Below are 25,853 nucleotides of genomic sequence, written 5' to 3'. Positions count from 1 at the left end.
TCTGCCAAATGACCCCACTGACCACTGACTTCCAAGCATCTTGATTCAAGCAATGATTGTGAAATGTGGGGAAATCTTGTTTAGTTCAAATCATAAGGCCCCAAAACCCTAGCCATCAGCCACTAATATTTAGTCTGATTGAGTGTAGTGGGGAAATCAAATACTCCAGTCAGTTTTCTTCACAGATGTCACCTAAATGTTGTTCTTTCCACCTGACCCCAAGGAAGTTTCAGGTAATAGAGATATGGTAGTTGAGGGGGGAAAATAGAACATGTCAAAATAACAATATATTTTAGTAGTCATTTTTATTCAAGCCTTTTAAGTTCCTTAACATATATTTGCTCCCTATACCAACAAAAACACTCAGAAGCCATTGAGAGTAATTGCCCTGGAGCCAGTCCATTCACAAGTAGAAAAAAAGAAATGTCAAGGCATGACTCTAAGGAGCAAGTCTCAGGGAAGTCAGAAAGAGCATCTGAAAGAGGCATGAAGCACAGGACTCTAGCATGGAATGGAGGGTCCCTGAGAAAAACAATTGGATAGGCAGAGCTAAAATGGGTTATGAAGAATTTGGATCTTGATGTGGTGATAACAGGAAGTAATAGTACCTAGATTATCACATGAATAAAGCAGCATAGGTGGATAGGAGAGAGAGAAGACATAAGGAGACCAACTAAATACACTGTCAGTGTAGTTCAGACTTAGGTGATGAGGACCCTGGCTAGAGCCTCAGCCACAGAAATGTCAAGAAAGGACCAGATTAAAGGCTCACTAGACTGTATGTCCTCAGGGTCTCATATGTCTTTCCCCATAATTCACAACACATTTTTGTGAAAAGAATGGAATGGAAGAAAAGTGACAAGGTTGGTACACGGTAGAAAAAGAGGAGAAGCACTTATGACAAGTTGGAGAAATATGGTGATTGCCCATGGGATTGAAGTAACAGTGGGATCTCAAGGGACACGGCCTTAAGGGCAGTCAGCAACGTGGAGACTCAGTCTATGATAGAATCAGGGCTGGAGATAGGAGTGTAGAGGTGAAATTTAATGATGGGAAAATGAAATCACAAGAGAGATGCTAAGGACAACAAGCAGAGTTTTAAGTGCATTAGAAAAGAGAACCAGCAAAGGGACCTGAGAAGAAAATGTCATACAAAAAAGAATAAGCAAATGATGTTTTATAACTTTGGGAGAAAGTTTCAAGGAATTGTCTGTGGTAAAATGAAAAGGACTAAAGCCTGAGAATGAGAGAGCCTGAGCTTGAGCCCCAATTATGCCACTAGCTTGGTGTGTGACCTGGAACAAGTGTCTGAACCTGTGTAAGCCCCCAATTCATGATCCGGAAGTGATCTCTGAGTTCTGTACCAGCTCTCAGGGTCCCTGGGATTGTGAGAACTGAAGGTGTTAGAGACCAGGAAAGATAGGACAAGGAAGACAGTGGTAATTGATCTCAAAAAGAAAATACCACCAGTAAGGGCAGCAACCAGCAGGCAAAGGCTAAGAATAAAAGAATAGGTAGGACTTCAAGATTTTGTAAACAAATGGGAATTTTTGTTTTCATGATAGGAAAGACTAGAACTTACTGAAGCCTAAGGAGAAGAAGATAAAAGGTGAAAATTTAAGACAAGATCTTAGAGAAGAGCACTTCTGGTTAAGATGGAGGTGTAGGTAGAGGCACTTCGCTTCCTCGTGCAACCACAGAAAGAATTACAACCAGACCTCATCAAAACAAACAAAACCCAGAACCATTAGAAAATCGAGCTGTATGGAAGTCCGACAAGCAAGGATTTAAAGAAGACACATTCATCCAGACAGGTAGAAGGGGCAGAGTCACAGAGACAGGCAGAGAAGCAGTGTGATGTGGAAAGGTGGCAGTGGCAGAACAGATGGGAAGGATACCTTCAGAGTGAGTGATCCCAGCCCCAGGCCACACACAGCCCAGAGTTCCAGCACCAGGAAGACAGATCCCTGTTGCCTCTGACTATAAAAACCTGTGGAGGTTGGGGCAGTGGGAGAAACTGCTAAATTCTCACTGCTTAAAGGGCCAGCATGATCTTAGAATATACACAAACCCACCCACTCTGGGATGGGTTCACCACTGGGGCAGCAGCTGGAAGAGTGCCAGCCATTCACAGGAAGTGGGTGAAGTGACTGGAAATGGGCCAAGTGCTGGCAAACCACCAGAAGGCAGGTGGTGACACTGTCCCCTCTCCAATCCCTCCCCACAGAGCCACAAAGTGGTGAAGCAGGTTCCCCACTCTGGCAAGTACCTAAGGCTCTGTCCCACACGATTTACAGTTGCCTTTTCTACATAAGCCATGCTACTAAGACAGGAGTCAAAGCAGCTCTACTTAATACACAGAGACAGACACAGGGAGGTGGCCAAATTAATGACACAGATGAAAGAAATATGGCCCCGATGAAAGAACACATCAAAACTGCAGAAAAAGAACTTATCGAAACGAAGATTGCCAACCTATTAGATGCAGAGCTCAAAACACTGGTTATCAGGATTCCCAGAGAACTCTTTGAGTATAGCAACATAATAAAAGAAGAAGTGAATGTTATATTAAGTGAAATAAAGAATAATCCACAGGAAACCAACAGAGAAGACAAAGAAGCTGTGATTGCAAACAGCTATTTGGAACATAAGGAAGAGGTAAACACTCAAACAGATCAAAAAGAAGAAACAATAATTCCAAAAAGTGAGGATAGGCTTAGGAACCTCTGGGATATCCCAGAACAGGCCAACATCCAAATCATAGGGGTGTCAGAAGGAGAATAGGAAGAACAAAAAATGAAAGCTTATTTGAAAAAATAATGAAAGAAACTTCCCTAATTTGGCAAAAGAAATAAACAAACAAGTTCAGGAAGGACAGAGAATCCCAAAGAAGTTGAACCCAAAGAGGACCACACCAAGACACATCATAATTAAAATGCCAAAGCTTAAAGATAAAGAGAAAATCTTAAAAGCAGTGATAGAAAAGCAAATAGTTACCCATAAGACTATCAATGTATTTCTCAAAACAAATTTTGTAGACTAGAAGGGACTGGCAAGAACTATTCAAAGTGATGAAAAGCAAGACCTACAACCTAGATTGCTCTATCCAGCAAAGCTATCATTTAGAATGGAAGGGCAGATAAAGTGCTTCCCCAACAAGGTAAAACTAAAAGAGTTCATCACCGCCAAGGCATCATTACAAGAAATTCTAAAGGAATCTATTTAAGAAAAAAAAGACCAAAACCATGAACATTAAAAAGGCAAAAAAATGTACAATTAACAACTAAATCTAAAAAAACCCTAGCAACAACAAAACTGAAGCAAACAACCAGAACAAGAGCAGAATCATAGATATGAAAATAATTTGGTGGGTTATCAATGGGGGGGCAAGGGGAGGATGGGGGAAAGGTACATGAATTAAGAAGCGTAATTGGTAGGTACAAAATAGAGTGGGGGATGTTAAGAGTAGCATAGGAAATGGAGAATCCAAAGAACTTGCACACATGACCTATGGACGTGAACTAAGAACGGGTGAAGGGGGAAAAATCAGGACAACTGTAAGAGCATAATCGATAAAATATTTTTAAAACATCTTAGAGAAGATGAGCAAGAATGGAATTCAAAGTATAAGTAGATGAAAGTGAAAATGCATGCTTTTTTCTGAAGTGCTAAGGAGAATGGTATTGGAAAATTCAAAGAACTCTGAAGGCAAAAGTTAAAAAATAAGGACTGTTAGCCTAGAACTGAGTCTTTCTACAACATAGTCTAAAAAGGAAACATATCGGAACTTCTGCCAAGATGGAGGCATAGGTGGATATCCGTGCCTTCTCACACAACCAAGTTTAGAGACAACTAAATATTAGCAACAGAAAACACAGCCAGAACACAGAAAACTGAACTTTTTGGAAGTCTGTTAACAACAAATTCTTCCGTCTGACCGGTAAGGGGCGAAACAAGCAGCTGGTGGAGCAGGGTAGCACAGGAGGGCTCGGTCAGATGGACTCAGGCACACGGAATCCAGGCGCAGGGTTGGACCTAGTGAGCGACCACACGACCGACCAAGCGAGCGACCGCAGGGAGGCAACGAGGATGCAGGGCTGCGGGTTGACTGTGGTCGCGCATTTGTTTTGTGCGAGGATAGACAGGTGGGGGAGTGGGCGATTGGACCCGGGACCCAGCGGGTCTCTGTGGCAAGCGGCAGGGAGGGCGCCGCCATTTCCCTGCTCTGACCCCACCTCCACATACAGCGTCATAACCCAGTGACTCTGAGTGGCCTGGCCCTGGTCAACTACCTACCACTCTGCTCTTACCCAGCGGTGCAAAACTGCAGAGGGTGCCGCCATTTCCCCGCTCTGACCACGCCCCCACATACAGCGTCACAACCCAGCGACCTGGGAGTCCAAGGCTCCATTCCTCACACTTAAAGGGCACGAACAGACCAAAAATGGCTCAAGAAGAGCTCAAAGCCCCGGAACCTATAAATCTAAGCAATGAAGAAATAGCAAAACTCTCAGACGCACAGTTTAAAACACTGGTAATCAGGATCCTCACAGAACTGGTTGATTATAGCCACAAATTAGACAAATACATGAAGGCGAAACTAATTGAAATGAATGGAATTGCACAGGAAACCAATAGCAATAAAAAGGAAACTGGGACTCAAATCAATGGAGTGGACCAGAAGAAAGCAAATAATGGCCAAACAGAAAAGAGTCAAGAAGCAAGAATTCAAAGAAATGAGGAGAGTCTTAGGAACCTCCAGGACATCTTTAAACGCTCCAACATCCAAATTATAGGGGTACCAGAAGGGGGAAAGGAACAGCCACCAGTGGAAAACTTATTTGAACAAATAATAAAAGAGAATTTCCCCAATCTGGCAAAGGAAATAGACTTCCAGGAAATCCAGGAAGCTCAGAGAGTCCCAAAGAAGTGGGACCCAAGAAGGAACACACCAAGGCACATCATAATTAAATTAGCCAAAATTAAAATTAAAATGAAGGAGCTCTTGCCCTAGAAGCAGCAAGAGCTAAGGGGACAGTCACCTACAAAGGAGTCCCCATCAGACTGTCAGCGAATTTCTCAAAAGAGACCTTACAGGCAAGAAGGGGCTGGAAAGAGGTATTCCAAGTCATGAAATCCAAAACCTACAACCAAGATTGCTCTATCCAGCAAAACTTTCATTTAGAATGGAAGGACAGATAAAGTGCTTCTCAGATAAGATCAAATTCAAGGAGTTCATCATCACCAAGCCCTTATTATATGAAATGTTAAAGGAACTTATCTAAGAAAAAGAAGTTAAAGAAACATGAACAGTGAAAGGACAACAAACTCACAGTTATTAACAACCACACCTAAAACAAAAGCAAACTAAAAAGACAGCTAGATCAGGAGTGGAAACATAGAAATGAAGATCTCAAGGAGGGTTAGCAACAGGGGAGTGGGAGGAGGAGAAGGGGGGAGAAGGTACAGAAAATAAGTAGCATAGACAGTAGATAGAAAATAGATGGGGGGGCAAGAATAACATGGGAAATATAGAATCTAAAGAACTTGAGACACATGGTCATAAACTAAAGTGGGGGTAATGGGGATGGGGAGGTAGGGTGGAGGGGAATGAAGGGGGGGAATAGAACAACTGTAACAGCATAATCAATAAAAAAAAATTTTTAAATAATAAAAATAAAAAGGAAACAAATCTTTGTATTAGTTATGTATTGTAGCATTACAAGTTATTCCAAAACCTGTGCTTTAAAGTGATAAATATTTACTAACTCACACTTGACAAGGGCCAGGAATCCATGAACACCTTAGCTGAGTGGTTCTGGCTCAGGATCTCTCATAAACCATGTTACCTGCCTGGGCTACAAACATTTAAAGGTTTGACTGGGGCTACAAAACTCACTTCCAAGATGGCTAATCACACGGCTGGTGGCTGGAGGCCTCAGTCATGTGTACCCTTCCTCAAGCCATGGCAGCTGGCTTGCCCCCAGAGCAAGTGGTTCAAGAGAATAACTGAAGTGGGAGATGCCGTGCCCCTTACAACCTACTCTCTCAAGTGGCACAGTCACCTCCACCACATCCCACTCATTGGAAACCAGTCCCTAAAAATTCACTTGAGAGTGAGTTCCAGCTCACTCTCCAGGGAAGAGAAATGAGGCTCCACTTCATGATAAGAAGAATATAAGATAATCTGTGGACAAATTTTAAAACCATCAGTCTTCAAAGGCCATGTAAATTAGAAGGAAGATTGCCAATTTAGAAAAAGTAGCTATGAAGTAGCCATTGTGTGGTTACTCAAAGGTTACTGAGAGTAGATCAAAAGATGCCCAGAAAAGTTATGCTAATGCCACAACAACAATAGCAAAATGACCTTTTCAAAGAGCAAAAGTGATGACACGGATTTATACCAATCAGACCAGAAGTTTACAAAGGAAGAAGACTAGTGTTATCAGATGGGGCAAAGCTTTCAAAGGACAGTTAAAGATCATGAAAGGTACAACGCTAATACCACACCAGATCCACCAGACACACTTGCCCTCTATGGAGTCCAATGGGAAACACGGATGCAGGCACAAGAGCCAGCACATGGCTAGGATTGCTGTTAGCAGCCAGTGAACCACATCTTGAGCCCCCATCCAACTGAAGAGAAAAGCTCCTGAGTGCTCCCAGTTCCACTGAATTAATTATCTTCTGAAAGCAATTTAGAGCAAGAATCATGTTGTTGTTATAGTGGTTTTCATTTTAGTACCCCCAGTGCTAGTGTACCATCTTGAGGAGGAAAAGCATAGAGAACAAATAAATATCTTTTTGATGAAAAGAGGGATGGGTGGGTAGATGGATGGATGCATGGAACTAGTTCAAATGGAAAAGCTAATGTACATTATTTTCCTTTATGCACTTTGAATGTTTAGGTTTTAATAAGACAAGAAGGTACTGAACTCATTTCTTCTTAATTTTGGAAATAGTGGTAGGTTATAAAGGATAATATAGCACATGATGTGACAGCCAAATTGAAATTCCTGAAACAATTAACAAATGTATTAAGGGTGCTTTTGTGTTGAATAATTAACAAAATTATTTATTAGATTTCTTAGGTATTTTTTAATTGAATGATTTATTCATCTTTGTTTTCTTCTGCCTGTCACTACTATTTAATGATAAATGTGTACAAAATACTCTTGAATTTAAATTTTCAAAAATGAGAAACCTAGACTCAATTAATAAATTGTATAACTTAATTATTTATAAGGCTATCTATGTTACTTCAGCTAAAACCTATAAGTTAAAACCCATGTTTGTCAAAAATAAATAAATGAAAAAAAACCAGTTTGAAAACTAGTTAAGTTCTTCCCAATTACAGTTAGCCCAGGAGTAAATTTTAACATACAGTGTGGGGCAAAAGTAGGTTTATAGTTTGTTTCTCTGGAAAAATAATACTATAATTAATAATGATACAAAAATAAACTCTGTGTTTCACATATTCTATAACCTACTTTTGCCCCCCTGCATTATAGATATGATCTCTCCCTCCTCATAAAAATATAATAAGCTATATTATCATAAGCATATATTTAATTTTGTTGAGCATCTGTTGTAAATAAATTGGATATTGTACTGAAAATAAAGAGCACATGAATGTATTTATTTGGGTAAATAAACTAGAAATAACTGTTTGGTGGATAGTTAAAAAACAGATCTATTTTCAGCATGGCTATAACTTTTCTGCACATTTTGGTGTATAATGTAGAACAACTTTAAGTTAAATAAGATTAAAAGCAAACGGAATGTTTGTTGCTTATTTTAGTATTAACTTTATTGTAACCTTATTCTAACTTAATATTAAACTCATGTTTAATACTTATTACACACATGGAAATGTATATTGTATCATATAATGAAATATGAAATGTATATAAAATGGGAACCATATAAAATGGTATAAATATCAATATGTCAAATACTCTTAAGAAATAAATGCATACTCTGCTCTGGATATTTAGAAGAAAAGACTTAAATGATTTTCTACATTTATACAAATTAACTTCAATCATTTCTAAATGCTAGGAAATGAAATGTTCTATATTTTTAGGGGAAGGAGGAAAGGGTTCAATATTAAAGAAACTTAAAATTCATCTGTTAGATGCTCCTAGGTGTTTCCTCAAAGCTGAAAATAAGAAAATAGAAGGAAAGAATATATGCTCACCTATGAACAAGAATGATTGTTTTCATAAGCAGACAATGATATAATTGGAGTTCTGCAGTAAATATTGAGATTCTGTTACAAAAACACCGAGTAGGTACCTCATGCCAAACTGCAGAATAAAAGACTCTCAATCTTATCCCAAGGCCTACAATGTGACAAATGATTCATAAGGCCTGGCCCTACTTAGGGGCAGCTAGAAAGTCCAACACCTGAGGTGTTTGGACCTGCAGCTGTTAGAGGAAGGAGAGGGTCACACCCAGTGGGGTGCTGGGGTCAGCACCTGCGGGTTCCCAGGAGCCGGCTGTGTGCATCTCTTCCCAACTCCACCTTCAGTAATATGTACTGGTCGCTTGAAATGAGCTGTGGTGGGAGCAGTTTCACTACCAAAAGAGGAAAATGCTAAAAGTCAGGGCTTTTTATCCAGATAGTGAGTTGTTAATCATTTATAAGCATACCACTATTGATTACAAGTCAATATATCCCAACAAAAAAGCTAGTGAATGGTGTGTATTCCACCCCAACATAGCAATCCAGGGGAGATTATCCCTAGCTTAACCTAACCCTAAATTTCCAGGTGAAATAAATTCATTTTTAGAAATATGTGTTAAATTATAACTATTAATCATTTGGTTAATTTTAATGTCCAAGTTATTGATTGTGCCAACTCCAGGTCAAAATCAATAAAATTTCACAGGATTCAGATTTCATGAGTTCTTAGTCACAGAGAGACAGGCAAGTAAAAGATGTATTATCTGTGTTACCTGTGCCACACAGTAGCTGGAATTACTTTACACCATTGATGTTTATTGAAAGGGTTGCTCACACAATAAATAACCATCAAATGTGAAAGAAAAGTAGGCAGCACAGGATGAAAGAAGAGGAAGAGATGGACACAAGGTGCATCAGTTGGCATGTGCATTCCCAAAGATTATCCCAGATAATAGATTCATACAGGGGGTCTGATTCTATTCTATTTTCTTTCCCTAAATCAGTACTAGCAGAAAAGATACTGTGCTGAGTATCTTCCCATTCCCCCTCCTGACTGGCCCTCCACCTCTCTTCACACTGCTCTGTGCCCCAGAGACTGACCATACACTGCATCAATAAGGCTCCCTTGTCATCTGGCTCCTGAGGAGGAAAAGAGGAAGAAAAGGGCAATTCTTTTCCCCCATCTCTGCCCTCTACTAAAATGTGGCTGCACCCCTAGTTGTGAGCAAGGGGGAATACCCAAAAGGAGTCACTCACACATGTTTGTGCCTTTCCACAATGCTGGGTTTATTATAGGAGACCTTCCCCAATAGGCCAATGGAGTCACACACGGTGACACATACATAGAGGGAAAGCATACTCCATAGAGTGAGCAGAATGAGCAACTGGTGTGAAGTCCTGGGCCCTGGCAGTGTCTGCAGGTGGAGAGACAGGCATCAGTCTCAAGTCCAGTGGAGTGGAAGTCCAGCAGTGTCCAAGCATAACCCCATAGTACAGTCAATGTCCAGCATCAGGTGGTCAGAGCTCTGAGTTCTTATGGCCACTAGGGGTGGAGTTCCCACTCATCAGTATCCAGATGGAGTCCTTATCAGGGAATCCAGACTTCTGATTTGGGGCATCTGGGGTGCCTCTTAAGGGTGTTATACCCCATTACCTCGGTCTTGACATAGCATACGACATAACTATCATGGCTGACAGTGAATCCATAGTGGATTGTCAAAGGAGTCCAAAAAGTCCACTCTGTCCTTACCCTACACACCCCTCTGCCAAAGACCACAGTTCTTGTGAGGCAGCTCCTCCACAAAACTGCCCCCTTTTGGTTCCTAAGCCCCTTCTTCCATTGCCCCCTCGAGCCTTGGGAGGGCACAATGCTGGCTGTGATAATCCCAGCTCACGGCACTATGCTGGGTTGCCCAACACCTTGCCAAGATCTTTTAACTGTCTTTTTAGTACATTCCTTTTTAATCACTCAATATGAGCATGCCATTTAGTTCCTGCTAGGGTACCAACAGTTATAACAGTGTTGGAAAATCCAGAAAACTACCAAGGACCACCAGATTGTTATCACCCCATTACCTCTAATACCCTCCCCAGGACTCTGTGCTGCGCAAAACCCTCATGTTCTCAGATTCATCTCAGATATCAGCCATGCAATTCACAGTAACTCAGTGAGCCTCTGTCCTGCACCCACCACTATCCTGGGTGCTTATGTGTTGTGTCACCTAAAATGGAATCAAAAGGACTCCTCTTCGATTCTTCTTTTGAAATGTCCTCTTTCATTTTCTCAAGTTGTACTTCTTCTGGAGCCTGATCTAATTTCTCCCATGGAGTTACACAAATGCACATGACCACATTATCTTTGATATTATTTTATCCCTCTTGTAAAACTTCTATATTTAAAGTGCAAGACAGTTACCAAAAAAGATAAGCAAAGCCCTCCTCCTCTAGAGCATCAGTGTGAGGACAGAAGAGGACAGCAGAGAATGCATCAGCTTCTGAAATGGCAAACACTTAAGTCTAAACCCAACAAGAGAACATATCACTGTGCTCATACAGAACCATCCTAGATGCTTGAATGACAGGAGCAGATCCTGTGCAGAGTACTTCACCTGGAATATCTCATTTCATACTCTAACAAAACTCTACAAAATAAGAGCACTGCATTTGTAGTCCCAGTTTATAGATGATGGAACTGAGGTTTACAGGTTATGGTTCTGGTCCCAACTCACACAGCTGGCAGCAAGCTGGGACTTGAATACAGGCAGCCTGCTTCTAGAATCTAGGCTCCTAACCTCTGCACCAGAATTCAGGCCAGGCTCCAAAAACTTCTTGAAAATTGAAAAATCTGATGTTTGAGAGGGTCGTTTTAAAGAAAGAGGATTTTAAAAAAACACTTTGATTTTGCTGTAAAATATTCCTGGCTTTCCTTTTTAAATCTTCAAGGTCACCCACCTGGACCTGGGAGCTGAGCGGAAGCACTGTTCCATACGTTACTCTTGTGCTCTGGACAGATTGTCTTCCTGGCCTTCAGCTGGGCCCTCCCCACAGCCTGCAGGGTTCTCCAGTCCATTCACTTACATTGTCTTGCCTTGATAAAGGCTTTGCAATGCCCAAGGCCATAAAGCATTAATTCCCGTAATTCTGTATACTGGCAACTGCAAAAACAATGATTTTAATGATTTTTTTTACGTACACTGTCTTTTGTGATATTTCAGGTATGCAACAACTAAAAGAAGTAGTTCCCCCAGGGTATTCTAATAATAAACTTCTTCCCCTGGGTGTGGAAGGAAATGGTCTATTTAACAGAAGAATATTTTGTAAAACTCAAATTTCAAATGAGCTGAACATGAGTTCAACTGTTTTACCTAGTCCCCTTCCTGCCCCTTGGGACACTGGTATGTCAAACTGGAGCTTCAAATAAAGGCCATCTGCCACTTGCTTTGGTGGTCAGTTTTCATTTACTGTTACAAATTCATTGAAACTAGCAACTGTAGCCTTTTGGGCTTCTAGAAACATTGCCATGTCTATTCCCATGTACTATACTTTATTTCTCCAAAATACCAAATGTCTTGTTTTATTTTCTTACTAATTCCAAGGATTTGGCTATTATTAGTATATTAGTTTGCCAGGGCTGCCATAACAAGGCACCACAGACTGGTACCTTAAGTCCCAGAACTTTATGTTCTTACAGTTCTGGAGGATTGAATTCCAAGATGAGGGTATCTGCAGAGATGGTCTTTTCTGAGGGTAAAAACGAAGGATCAGTACCAGCCTCTCTACTCGGCTTGCAGATGGCTGCCTTCTCCTGTGCCTCCACACCACCTTGCCAATGTGCGTGTCTGTCTCCAAATCTCCTCTCATAAGGACACTAGTCACGTTGGGTTTGGGCACACCCTAATGATCTCATTTTAACTCAGTTACCTCAGTGAAGACCCTGTCTCCAAATATGATCATATTTTGAGGTACTGTGCATTAGGAGATGTATACATATGTATACATATATACATATATACATACACACATGTGTATATATACATATGTATATGTATATATGTATACATATATCTCCTAATGCATACATATATATACATATATATATGTATGTGTGTGTGTAAATATATCCCATTATAATTAGAATTTGACCTATAATCCGTGTACTGTCTTTTTCTATTTTTTAAGATTTTATTTATTTATTTTTAGAGATAGGGGTAAGGGAGGGAGAAAGAAAGAGAGAAACATCAACGTGTGGTTGCCTCTCTCATGGCCCCCACTGGGAACTGGCCTGCACCCCAGGCATGTGCCCTGACTGGGAATCAAACTCGCAACCCTTTGATTTGCAGCCCGTGCTCAATCCACTGAGCTACACCAGCCAGGGCTCCTTTTCTATTGTTTAGACTGCATTTATTTATTTTTTATAGAGAGAGTAAGGAGAGAGAAAGAAAGAGAGGGAAACATTGGTGTGAGAGAGAGAAAGTCAATTAGTTGCCTCTCACAGGTGCCCTGACAGAGACCAAACGAGCAACCCAGCTGGGAATCGAACATGTGAACTTTTGCTTAGTGAGACAACACCCAACCAACTGAGCCACACCAGTCAGGGCAGTCTAAGTCTTTTTCATATCAATCTACTAATATTTAAAATTAAAAAATCCTACAAGGTAGTTTTCATAAGACTGTCAGCTGATTGTTTTAAATTTTTTGTCATTAAAAATTATGTTTTATTTATTTTACACAGTAATTATTTAAATTGAATAAATTTGGGCACATTAAATATTTGACATGAAAAGCAATTATATCAGAGGGCATCAGAAAAATAGCAACTTGTCTTACACATAATAACTAGAAAGTATTTTTGTCTGATCATTTAAGTGCTATAAATCTGAGAATGTTAGATACACTGACAAACTAGGTACTACCTTAATTAAATCTTGCTTGGAAACCATCCTTTAAAAAACACTTCGAGGTATAAATCACCTATGTATTAGACACGAGTCTTTTACATTTTACAAATAGTTTAAACAAACATATCAAACAATTAATTCAATGGCTCTTAAAATAACTATTAGTCAGGTTCAAGGACACACTGTTTCACAATTTCCCATAGGTTGTCATTCTCCATTGAAGCTGCCACTCCCTCTTTTTAATTTATCTGCTTGTTTACAGCCTCCTCTCTTAAGTGGGTTCCTTAAGAAGTGTAGATTCCTGACTTTCTGGGCAAGATGGAGGCACAGATAAACACAGCTCACCTCCTTGCATGACCATCGCAAAAATTACAACTAGACCACAAAATAAGTATCACCCCGAACAGTCAAAAAATTGACCTGTATGGAAGGCTGACAACCATGGAATTAAAGAAGCCACAGTCATCCAAACGGATAGGAGGGACAGAGACATGGAGATGTGTGGAGAGACACATAGAGGCAGAGATGCAGAAATGCAGAAATGCAGATTGGGTGGTCTGACATCCACATGGGGTGGATAAAAAATCAGGATGGATTCCTCAGAAGCAAGGGATCCTAGCCTCACTCCAGATCACCAAGCCCAGTGATCACCAGGGTTCCAGTGCCAGGACAATGAGTCCCCATAACTTCTAGCTGTACAAACCAGTGGGGGGTTAGGGTGACAAAAGAACCTGTGGGATTCTAGGAGTCTCCTCTTAAAGGGCCCACAATGGACATAGGACTTATACAGACTCACTCCCTCTGGGCTTGAGCACCAGGACAGCAACTGGAAGGGCACCAGTGGCATAATGGGAGAAATTGAAATGTCTGGCATCAGAGCAAGTGTCAGGGAACAGCTTCCTCCTAGAAAAAACTCCAGAGGCCAAGCAGTGACATTGTCCCCTTTCTGAACCCTCCCCTACACAGAGCCACAGAGCAGTGACACCATAGATGAGACTCCATCAATCTGGTTTACATGGATTGCCCCACCCTTGCAATTACCTGAGGCTGCACCCCATCCAATTTACCAGTAAATTTTTTCACAATAGTTCACACTACAAAGACAGGGAGTCAAAGCAGCTCTACCTAACACATAGAAACAAACACAGGGAAGCTGCCAAAATAAGGAGATAAAGAAATATGGCACAAATTAAAGAACAGAACAAAATTCCAGAAAAAGAACCAAACAAAATGGAGCTAAGCAAACTAACAGATGCAGAGTTCAAAACAATGGTTATTAGGATGCCCAAGTATCTTCTTGGGTACTTCAACAGTATAAAAAACACCCAGGCAGAAATAAAGGTTACATTCAGTGGAATAAAGAAAAATTTACAGGGAGCCAACAGTGGAGTGGATGAAGCCAACAATCAAATCAATGATTTGGAACATAAGGAAGAACATTCAATCAGAACAGCAAGAAGAAAAAAAGAATCCAAAAAAATCATAGGCTAAGGAGCCCCTGGGACAACTTCAAATGTACAACATTTGAATCATAGGGGTACCAGAAGGAGAAGACAAAAAGCAAGGAATTAAAACTTATTTTAAAAAATAATGAAAAAACACTTCCCTATTTGGTGAAGGAAATAGACATACAAGTCCAGAAAGCACAGGGAGTCCTAAAAAGGTGGACACAAATAGAACCACACCAAGACACATCATAATTAAAATGCCACAGTTTAAAGATAAAGAGAGAATCTTAAAATCAGCAAGAGAAAAACAAATAGTTACCTATAAAAAAGTTCCCATAAGAATGTCAGGTGGTTTCTGAAAAGAAACTTTGCGGGCTAGAAGGAATGGCAAAAAGTATTCAAAGTGATGAAAAGCAAGAACCTACCACCTATATTACTCTATCCAGCAAAGCTATCATTTAGAATGGAAGAGCAGATAAAGTGCTACCCACACAAGGTAATGTTAAAGGAGTTCATCATCACCAAGCCATTATTATATGAAATTATAAGGGACTTATTTAAGAAAAAGAAGATCAAAACTATGAACAATAAAATGGCAAAAAATATATATCTATCAATAATGAATCTAAAAAATAAACTAAGCAACAAGAACAGAGACAGAATCATGGATAAGGAGAACATTTTGGTGGTTGCCATATGGGTGGGAGAATGTGTTAAAAGGGAAGGAAGTTAAGAAGTACAAACAGGTAGTTACAGAATAGCCATGGGGATATAAAGTACAGTATAGGGAATGGAGTAGCCACAGAACTTATATGCAGGCTGCATGGACATGAACAATAGTGGGGACTGCCTGAGGGAGTGTGAGGTACTGAGTGGAGAGGGGCAAAGGGGGGAAAACTGGGACAACTGTAATAGCATAATCAATATACTATAATTTTTTTAAAAGAAAAATAAATTTAAAAAAATAAAATAAAAAATCAAAATACATCTGTTTTTGTCAGATAATGCCCTTGCCATTTCAAAAACTGTAGTTATTCCCACTCCAAAATGTACTGACTAAATCAGCCTTTTAAAAATATTGTTTTGTTTTGTTTTCCAAAAGAAAAGAACAAAGAGGGTAAAAGCAGTGTGTTGAGAAGCTTATGCTCTAAAGCCGGTCCACCCAACTGAGCCTCAGGTCCTAACCCTTAGAAACTCCCAGCTGACAGCCCTCATTCTACCACTTCTGATTCTCTCCGGGGGCTGGCCCGTCTGTATGCCCCTGCTGTCTTTTTTAATTCTTTTTTTTCACTCTTTGGAACACTTACTTGTGCTGGTTTTCTTTTTATGTATTCCTCAGGGTGAATTTTCCCAGTGGGTTTTCCTTACTATATTTGTCTTTGCCGTGGTTTTGGATGATGTCTGCATCATCCAAAGGTTTGGCTGGAAAGAACGAGACAAGGACAATACACTCACCGCATACCAGCAATAGCAAATGAACTTTCTCTCATCACATTTCTCCTTGAGTAGCATCTCTTACTTTGAAATAGAGAGAAAGACAACGTTTCTGTCAATGCAAGAAACATGTATGACTAGCCTATTCACTTCCTCATCCGTTCCAATTCCAACCATTACAAAATGCACTTTAGAAGAGTTGGCTAGATTCAGAACTCAATGTGTGTGCATGAGCTGAGTGGGTGTCTTTGTCTATGAATTTTATTTTATACAACTAGTTGTCTAGTGACTGAACAGCAGAACCTATCTACCACTAACTAGTTCATAGAACCTTAAAGAAGTCATTCCGGATCTATGCCTCATATTGCTTATCAATAAAATGTTTTATCTCCCAAGACTTATTCTACAGACATTTAAGTGAAAAGAAAAAGAAAAAGGATATGTATTTTAGAAAAAGAACAAGTTATTGTCAACTTACGGATGGGCTCTATTCCAACAGTTCATTGACAAGTCAATTACTAAGGACTTGGAACACATTTTTCCCAAAGAAACAATATAACAAAGGCTGATTGGGTTTACAGACACCCCCACGGGAGCCTGAGTATCCCATATGCAGGTGGATAGCTGAGCTCATGTTGTCCTAGAACACAATCAGTGCACTTGTGGGAAAGCAATGCTGCCCTATCACAGGGACAAGGGTCACCTCCAGTATACACACATCTGTAGTAGAAGGGTTTCTGTACCTCCTACGCATTCGGCTGACTGTCCAAGAAAATGTATGAAGGACAGGAGAAGGGGGTTTGTAGGCCTAAGAGGAGGGGCTTCTTAGAAGCAGAGAAGAGCAAGGGACTCAGGAGCCTTGAGGGGAGAAGGAGAAAGAATTGGAATAAAAGGAATCAGGAAGGATGAGCTTTGGGAAGGAGGTCTTCGAACCACTTGCCCAAGAGATCTGATAAAGACTGAGGACAGCAGCTGCTGGTGCACGGATCTTCCAGTGTACAAAACACTCTAGATTAGGTTAGAGCCATGTTTATAAACAAGCAGGCCAGACTTTATCTATTTATTTTTTCTAATTTAAAAAATACCTTATATGTTTAGAGTATTCCTGAGTCAACACAAATGGAATAGTGAAATGCAGTTATCAAGATGAATAACTCTGTCTGGCACTGGAGGAAACGTATCTGTTTAGGATTGCCCAGGGTATAACATAAACTGCACTGAAACCTCATAAAATCTTTTCAGAGTGAATGAACGAATAGAGGAAATAACTACAGAGTCAGATAATGAGGCCAGATGTCAGAAAAAGACATCAATATCCATTTTAACGGAAATACAGTTGTTACATTGTAAATGAAGTTAAATGTGTATTAGTAGGAGAAATACCATGAAGCTTTTTAAAAAAATAGTGACTCTAGGTGTTGATACATATTTAAGATATATTGTTAAGTGATAAAGGCAAGGAGCCAAACAGTATCTATTTTTTTAAATGGTAGCACAGTGCTACATAGACATATACACTTAATATATAACAGATTTCTAAAAGGATATCAGCTGTGGTTACCTCTGAGAAATGGGAATATGAATTGATGTAAAAGGCAGAAAGACAAACTTTACTTGTTAATCTCTCTATCCTGTTTAAATTTTTATCACAAGCAAAAATGACTTTTCCTTTTTGTATTGTGGTAAAATATACATAGCATAAAACTTACCATTCTAAACATTTTTACATGCACAGCTCAGCAGCATTAAGTACCTTCCCATTGTTATGCATCTGCAGGACTTTCTCCTCCCAGACGGAAACTCTGTCCCCATTAAACAGTGATGCCTCATGCTCCCTTCCCCCAGAAGAACTCGGAACTCAAAACACTACCATAGAGAAGCCCCTTCCACACAAAATATCCACACTGAATTAACTGATAGCAGTGCTCCCTTTAGAAGTGATCAGCAAACTTAATCATTTATGACAGATTTAATTTGATAATAAATTTGTGCTGTGAAATTCCGACTAACAAGCAGGTTTAGTAAGTTCTGTTGAAAAATAATTAGACTCTGTTTCCGAAACAGGAAATTTCGTAACACTGTATCAGATTGATTATTCATCTGTATATTACTAATGTATGCAGTTTATTAATCATCCTTAATGGGAAGGGGGGTTTCCACCTCCTAATTGCCCTGACTCTCAATTGTTACTACATCCATGCACTTATGACTGAAACACGCACCACGAAGCCGAAGCCTCCAGTATGCTAATGTACACTAAATGTTTCACTCGCCCTGTCCAGATCCGTCTCCTCTTTGCCCTTCCCAGCCACAACCATGATCCATCAGGAGGGGAAATCTATTTCATTTATGCAAATTTGTGTCAGGTTGCTCTGAAAAGGGGACAAGCATATGACACAGTCTACATGTGTTCATGTGTTGGCTGAGAGAGGCAAACCAGCCAGAGGCAGGAGTGGGCAAGTCAATCAGGTGGGATGAGCACAGGAGGTGTGACAGGGGAAGGGCTGGAGAGACCCGGGTGGCCATAGCACTGCCAGAGTCATCAGGGTCACAGATCTGGGAGCAGTTGTGCTCTCGAGCAGAAAGAGCCAAGATCTAGCTGAGAGTCAAGAGAGTGGGGAAGGCAAGCTGAGTGTCCAGAGCACCGTGCAGTCGAGGTGGCCTGGACAGTGGGTCGTTGGGTTCATTCTGATCTATGACACATTACTGAACCAGTCTCTCTGCTAAGGCAAGAATATGGTACAAGTTTTGTCAGGATGTTATGGTCTTCATTTGTCTGCTAGATATGGAGTAAAAGGAAACCAGATATAGAATTTCTCAATTTAACCATCTGTCTAAGAATTTTAACTTTCTTTGTTATTCCCCAACTGCACAGTAAGCAAAAAAAGGATACAAAGCCAATAAGATGAGTCATTTGTAGAAGTGAGTAGTGAGCAGTAAATGCGAGGTTGCAGAAGTTTGGCACATCCAAAATAAGCAAGGTAGCTGGGGTGTGGCCTCAGGGAATGTCCAGAATGACAGTACAATTAAGAAAGTTGACACCTAGTTACTTGTATTGATTGAGAAAGCCTCCAAAAAGGTTACTAGAGCGGAAGGAAAATGATTTGCAAAGAGTCTGAGAAAGTAATAATGAAAACATGAATAACAATAGCTAATCATTTTCTGAGTGTAGTACTGTGAACCAGGCATTACTCTAAGTGTTCAGCATGTATTAACTCCCTCAGAGGCCAGTACGGTTATGATTCTTCCAATGGAGAGGTGAGGAAGCTGAGGTAGACATCAGGAAGGGTGAGGGGATTTTCTTGTATTCTAGCACTGCAGAGAGGAGAAAAACAGGGAATACCGAGCACGTATTTTCTTCTCATTCAAGAGCTACCACCTGGTGCTGGACAGGGAGAGTCCGTGGCAGGCATCACAGCTGACATGACCTGTCCAGGAGGCCATCCACCTTCCTTTGCTCTGACTCCATTTTTTCCTGAAAATTGTCTGGATAGAGAGTCTGCCTCCCTGGGACCCGGATTAGTGAGCAGAGTTCCCTGGGCACCACAAAGGAGCACCCACCAACACATGTACAGGGAGGTTAACATGCCAGCTTGATCAATCTCTCGTGAGATTCATTAACCTAAATTAGCCCTAGAAAGCCTTCAGAGGTTAAAGACTTTCTGAACTTCCAAGCTGAAGAACTGGGTCAAGGTGGCCTCATCTCAGAAGGACTTATCTAGGACGTCATTACTTCTGGCCTATCTACTGTAGTAAAACATTAAGGTTAATTTGCCAAATTTAGTATTGGTTCTGCTCAATTCTTTCCTTGCACACGGTTGTTTTCCATTGCAGATCCGCCCTTTGCCTAGTCTTTGTAGTAACAAGCAGGTTTCTCCATAGATGTCTGCCTACTCACTCCTACTGATGAAAGGAACCCCTGGTCCCAGGATAAGAAAAACAGTCTGAAGGTGCTGGGTTTAAGATTTGGGGGGTTGGCTTTTCCCCAGGAGTTCATTGGGTAGACCAGGGAACAAGGAGGCCCAGCGTCTAAAAGAAGGTATTGGGCCAATTGGTGGTGAAGCGTGGCTTGCACTAGCAATGAAGGACCCAGTGGGGCAGCAGGAACTCGATCTTGGAGTCATGGAACTGCTTGACTGACCGCAGGCGGCACTCGCTAGCCACGAACTTCTCCACCTTCATGATCTGGATCGAGTGGGCGCAGGCACGGCGCGGGGCCCCCATGTCTCGGTAGCCCTGGGAGATGTCACCTGCGGTGGTCAGGTCCCGGTACTCTCAGTACATATTGTGGGTCCTACTGCGGGAGTCATAGCGCAGCCAGATACCAAAGTTCTTCACCGGAAGGGACGATTTTTCAAACACCTCCCCACAGTAGACAATTTCCCCTGAAGATTTCTTCATCTTCTTCATCTGGGACACAAAGTACCAGAAGCGGGACTTGGCAACGACAGGGTTAGGTGCAAAGATGCGCGTGCGGCACAGGGGCGGTGTGCGGCACTTAGGGGCGGGCAGGCAGCGCCCCACCACCTGGGACTCTCGCAGTGCGCCCGGGGCCTTCATAGTGTTGTCTCCATATTCGCCACCACCCACAAAAGGCTGGGTTCAAGATTCAGATGAACAAGCACGAAAAAGGAAGATAATGGTAATTTAAGAATCAATAAATGGAGTATCCTGCAAACTTTGAGTACCTAGAACTTAGGATCATCACCAGGTTTCAAGAGCTTATTTTATTGTAACTGAAGATAAATTCAACAAATATGCATAAAGCATACCTTTGTGTCTCAAACCATATGCTGGTATCTGTGGACATCAGGGCAAACTAGACATCAAAATTCACACTTTACAGACAGTTCATCTCTGTTTTCTTCTCCCACAAGTCTCGGAGGCTAGTGCCATACGATCCACAGATTCTTCCTGAGCTAACTCAAATTTTGGTAATTTCCATGCAGTGACATAACCAAGAAGGTTTGCAGACACTATCTGACTCTCTGAAGCATTATTTCTATGCATGTTTCCACAAAGTTGTAATAGAACAAGGTTCAGTTAAGAGAATAAAATTCAAAGAATAATAAAATGAGTTTAATGTTAAGAACTTCCGAAGACCCCAGAGAGCTGACTTCTACCACATAACTGTCCCCTGCATTATTAGTCTTTTGCATATGAAAACCACACATTTACCGTCACCCACTAATGGGAGGTCTAAAGCATTCACATAAGTGCTGTGACTGTTTTTCATCATCCTACTTCTTTCCTCCTATTTCTGTTGAACAACATGAGCCTGAACATTTTTTCAGAGGTTACTAAATAGTGTAATCTATTCGTTTTCAGCATAGTTTTATTGAATATCTATTAGGATCCGGGTACGACTTTTATCTCTATTAATAATAATATTTCCTATGATGTTAAGGGTGTGCACTTTGGAGTCAGAAGGTCTCAACATGAGTCCCATTTCACTGGTTTGTAGTCCTGTGAATTTCTTTCTTCAGTTTCTTCACCTGTACACATGCATATCACCGTTAGAATACGTAAGAATACCCACCCTGACTGCCTTCATAAGAGTACCATAAGCACTTTTTGTTTAGAGTAAACTATTCGTGTTTCGAGATAAAATTGCTAACAGTGTCTTTTTAAAAATCACAGGCAACAGTCCACATTCCTTTGCAGCACCAAAGCAAGCAAAGGGTGTCACATGCGTGTAGGAGCTTAGGTATATGGGACTTGTCACAACACGCTGCTCTACCTCACAAAGTCCTGGGCTCTGAAAAGGCTTTGTTAGGAACAGAGGTATTGTCAGGCGGCTGTGGTTTGCTATCAGAAGATGTGCTTCACCATATCCACTGCTAAATAAACTCATGGAGAATCAACCCCTGAGAATCTCGGGGAGCTCTACAACTCGAACGACGACAGACTCGGTTGTATGGGAAAGCACATCCTCACCACACTGTGCCTTTGGTCGTGCTAGGCACTTTTGTTTTTGTGGGCCCCTTTTCAAATAAAAAATGTATATTAAAATCATATTTTATGGATACAATGATAGAAAGATGAATATAATCTAAGCAGGATTCATTATTATCTGTTTATTATTATACTCTTTGTTTCTTTTAGAAGAAATTAAAATATTGTTATGAGCCCTAAAAATATTGCGGTCTCTAGACACTGGGCCTGCTGTGTCAAACACACAGGTTGCTTCTGCTCACTGATACAGATGTTCGTCATTGACCCTACCACCTTTCCAGCCACAACTTCCCCACTCTGCCCCTCATTCACTCTACCCCAGCCCACCTGGTCCCCCTTCTAGCCTTCTACTACACCCAGCATGTTCCCATCCCAGAGTCAGAGCCCTGGGGCTCTCTCGGCCTGGAATATTCTTTCTCAAATCTCTGCAAGTCTCAGCAAATAAAGTCACTGCCTCTGAGAGGCCTTCCCTGATCACTCTCGCCAGCCCATGACCCTGTTGTAGTTTCTTTGTGGTGTTTACAACAACCTGAAAACTTTCATTTTTAAAATTTACTGTTGGACTGTCATATATATATGATATAAGGGCTATAAGTTATATCAGGGCGGGGACTCGATCTGTGTTATTCATTATCACATCCCCAGTGCCTGTTCTATGGTTGGCTCTTGATAAACATTTACGGCCTAAGCGAGCGAGTAGATAGGTTGTGGGGCTTTCTCAGCTCACACAAAGAATGTGGAAACAAAACAGAGTGCCTGCCATTTTGTTCATTTGTCTTCTAAACAGCAGGTCTCCAGCAGACCGGAAGAGCCATCTTGACCAGTTAGCGCCCAGTGCCGGAGGGAGAAGAGGGAGAAGGCAAGAAGCACTTCGCACATATAACCAGACCAGACTCTGAGGAGAACACAGGCAATTATCATAGCTGAACCCTCTGAGTTTCTTTAAGAATGTTCATTTCTTAAAGTCCCTTTAAGAAAATTCATGCGAGGTCTGTCCAGAAAGTATCCGGCCATGGACTATGAAAAATAGAGACATTTATTGAAGAGGATAAAAGATACAAGAAACATTGGACATAGGACAATGATGCCTCGGTCCCTTTCAAAGTAGGCACCTTGGGACCTCACTCAGTTCTTCCAAATCACCATCAGCTACCCTATCATATTTCCCTGACTCTATCAGTGGTCTGATACCTCTTTCCTTTCAAAGGTGATTTTAGTTTTGGGAAAAGCCAGAAGTCACAGGATGCCAAATCTGGGCTGTAGAGGGGCTGAGTCCCCTTGGCAATTTGATGTCTTACCAAAAAACTGCACAGGACATGATGTATGAGCTGGCGTATTGTCTTGATAAAGCTGCCTATCAGCAGTTGCCCATAGCTGTGAATCATCAGAATATTTTCTGTGGAGAAATGTTCAAGCTTAATGAAAATTTGATGCAGATTCGTTGCTCTCCTCACTCAGTCATTTTGAATGCCACGGCCACACGCTACACATGCCAACTCAGTGGCATCTACCACCCCCACTGGCTAGTACAGTGAAGTCATTGTTCACACGTGTGTGTTCCAATCCACTCTTGTTGGTTGCCAGGTTACATCAATTTCTCACAAATCGTTCTCATTGCATTAACAGTGGTTTGATGTTTTTCCTGGACGGACCTCACACAATTGATCCTTGAACAATGTGGGGATCAGGGGCACCAATTCCCTTCACAATAAAAAATTCATATATAAATTTGGCTCCCCCCAAAACTTAAGTTCTCTCTCAGTATCTATCAGGGATTTATTTCAAGACACATACACACCTGTACTGCAGATACCAAAATCTGTGAATGTTCAAGTTTCCTATGCAAAATGGTGTAGAGCAGTGCATGTAGTTGACCCTCCACATCCACAGCCTACCAATGGGGGGACTGAAAAGAGTACACATATTTATTGAAAAAAATTCATGCATAAGTGGGCCCACAAAGTTCAAACCCATGTCATTCAAGGGTCAACTCTACCGGGTTTTTTCCATACATACATACATACCAATAATAGTTTAATTTATAAATTAAGCACAGTAAGAGCTCAGTAACTACTGACAAAATAGAACTATAACAATATATTGTAATAAAAGTTATGTGAATGTAATCTCTCTGTGTGCCCCTCAAAATCTCTTATTATACTGTACTCACCCTTTCACTTAAAGGGAAAGCTTTAGGCCTCCTCTTTGGCATACCTGAATGTGCCAGCATCACTATTTTTGAGCTTTGGGGCCATTATTAAGTAAAACAAGGGTAACTTGAGGACAAGCCCAGCAATACCATGACAGTTGATCTGATAACCATGATGGTGACTCCATGACTACCAGGTGAGGAGTGTCTATGACAGGGATCTGCCAGACAAAAGGGTGATTCACGTCCTGAGCGAGATGGAGAAGGGTAGCACAAGATTTTATCACATCGCTCAGAACAGTACACAATTAAAATTTATGAATTATTTATTTCCAAAATATTTCCACTTAAAACTTAGACTATAGGTAACCAACAGAGAAAGGCGAAAGCTCTAATGGGTTTACTGTGGTTTCTGCACTCAAAGGGTACAATGAAAAGGCAACCAAATCAAAGCTTGAAGACTAGAAAACAGCTTGAATGGACATATATCCGCTCACTCCTTGCCTTCAGGCAGGACATGGGACATTGTTTAGACTCAGAGAAGAGTGGTTTTAGGGACCGTGGGGGACCACCATTACTGGCCCAGCATGCTTCTTTTAATAATAGTACATGTGTTATCTACTAAACAATAATCTCTTTCTAATTATATGTGTAAATTTAGTGAGATTCTCAGTCAAGGACCCCAGTCCTGTTCTCTGAAAAGAATGGTCATGTGACCCAACAGAACCAATCAGACTTTCTCCAGAGAGAATTGAATTTTAGCAATGAAACAAGATGGAGGTGGCGGAGCATCAATGAGACATTTATTTATTTCAGTAGTCACACATTTATAAAACCATTGATTAGTTGCTACTTCTGATAACCCCATAAATGCCATTGTATCCTTCTCCTCAGAGCCTGTTTCTCCAAAATTGCTCAATTTTGTGAATGTCCACTTTACTTCTTTTCTGTTTAAGGAAGAAGCCACAGTCATCCCTGTGAAAGCCCTGACTAAGGCAATGGGAGAGGTGCTGGACCAGAGTCAGCCGACTGCTTCTGTAGATGCAAGTAAACCCAATGACCACTTCTGTGTGCCTCAGCTTCCTAAGACCTCAAAGAGAGGTCATTCCTACTCAATAAACACCCCAAGCTTATTGGGAGATTAACATGAACTAGTAAATTAACTAGCCTATGTGTCAGGTAGGTCTCCCACAAAGCAGATTCGGAGACAGAGTTAAGAGAGCAAGTGGTTTATTTGCAGGCAACACCTCTGAAAGATAGAAGGGGGAAACACAGAGCCAGGAAGGGCAAGTTTTCAGACCACAACGTGTAGTCTTGTCATAGCTTGATGAGAACTAGAGTCTACATATGCATAAAAGCCAAGGACTCTCTTGCAGGAAAGGAATCCAGATCCCAGTCTTTCCCCTTCTGAGGTTCAAAATTGTTAGGACTTTTTGATGAGCTGTTACTGTCATAGCTTAAGTCTAAAGGGGAACTCATCCTAAGGGAGGGGCTACCGAGACTGGTGCCCCAAGCTCACTGGTGGGTCTGTGGAGAGAGTCCTCGGGCACTGCCTGTGGGAGCCCCTCCGGAGCTGCTCGTGCTCAGAGTCTCAGTTCCCAAGGCCCTAGTTCAATGAACAATATAGGTACCTAATATCTGAGTTTCCACTTTTAAATTTTTTTCCAAAAATTTTCTGGCCCAGCTGGTATAACTCGGTGGACTGAGCGCGGGCCTGAGAGCTAAGGGATCGCGGTTCCATTCCAGTCAGGGCACATGCCTGGGTTGCAGGCCAGTTCCCA

General features: G+C 41.2%; 1 pseudogene; it reads right to left on the bottom strand.

Annotated features, from left to right (window-relative positions):
• Positions 1 to 19,997: 19,997 nt before the first annotated feature.
• Positions 19,998 to 20,528, bottom strand: LOC119059371 (60S ribosomal protein L18a-like; annotated as a pseudogene).
• Between the last annotated feature and the right edge of the window lie 5,325 nt (positions 20,529 to 25,853).

The sequence above is a fragment of the Artibeus jamaicensis genome, unplaced genomic scaffold (genome assembly GCF_021234435.1).
Source record: "Artibeus jamaicensis isolate MK-2021 breed Jamaican fruit bat unplaced genomic scaffold, CSHL_Jam_final contig_387, whole genome shotgun sequence".
NCBI lineage: Eukaryota > Metazoa > Chordata > Mammalia > Chiroptera > Phyllostomidae > Artibeus > Artibeus jamaicensis.
Note: the sequence above shows the minus strand (reverse complement) of the source record. Positions and strands in the feature narration are given on the sequence as shown.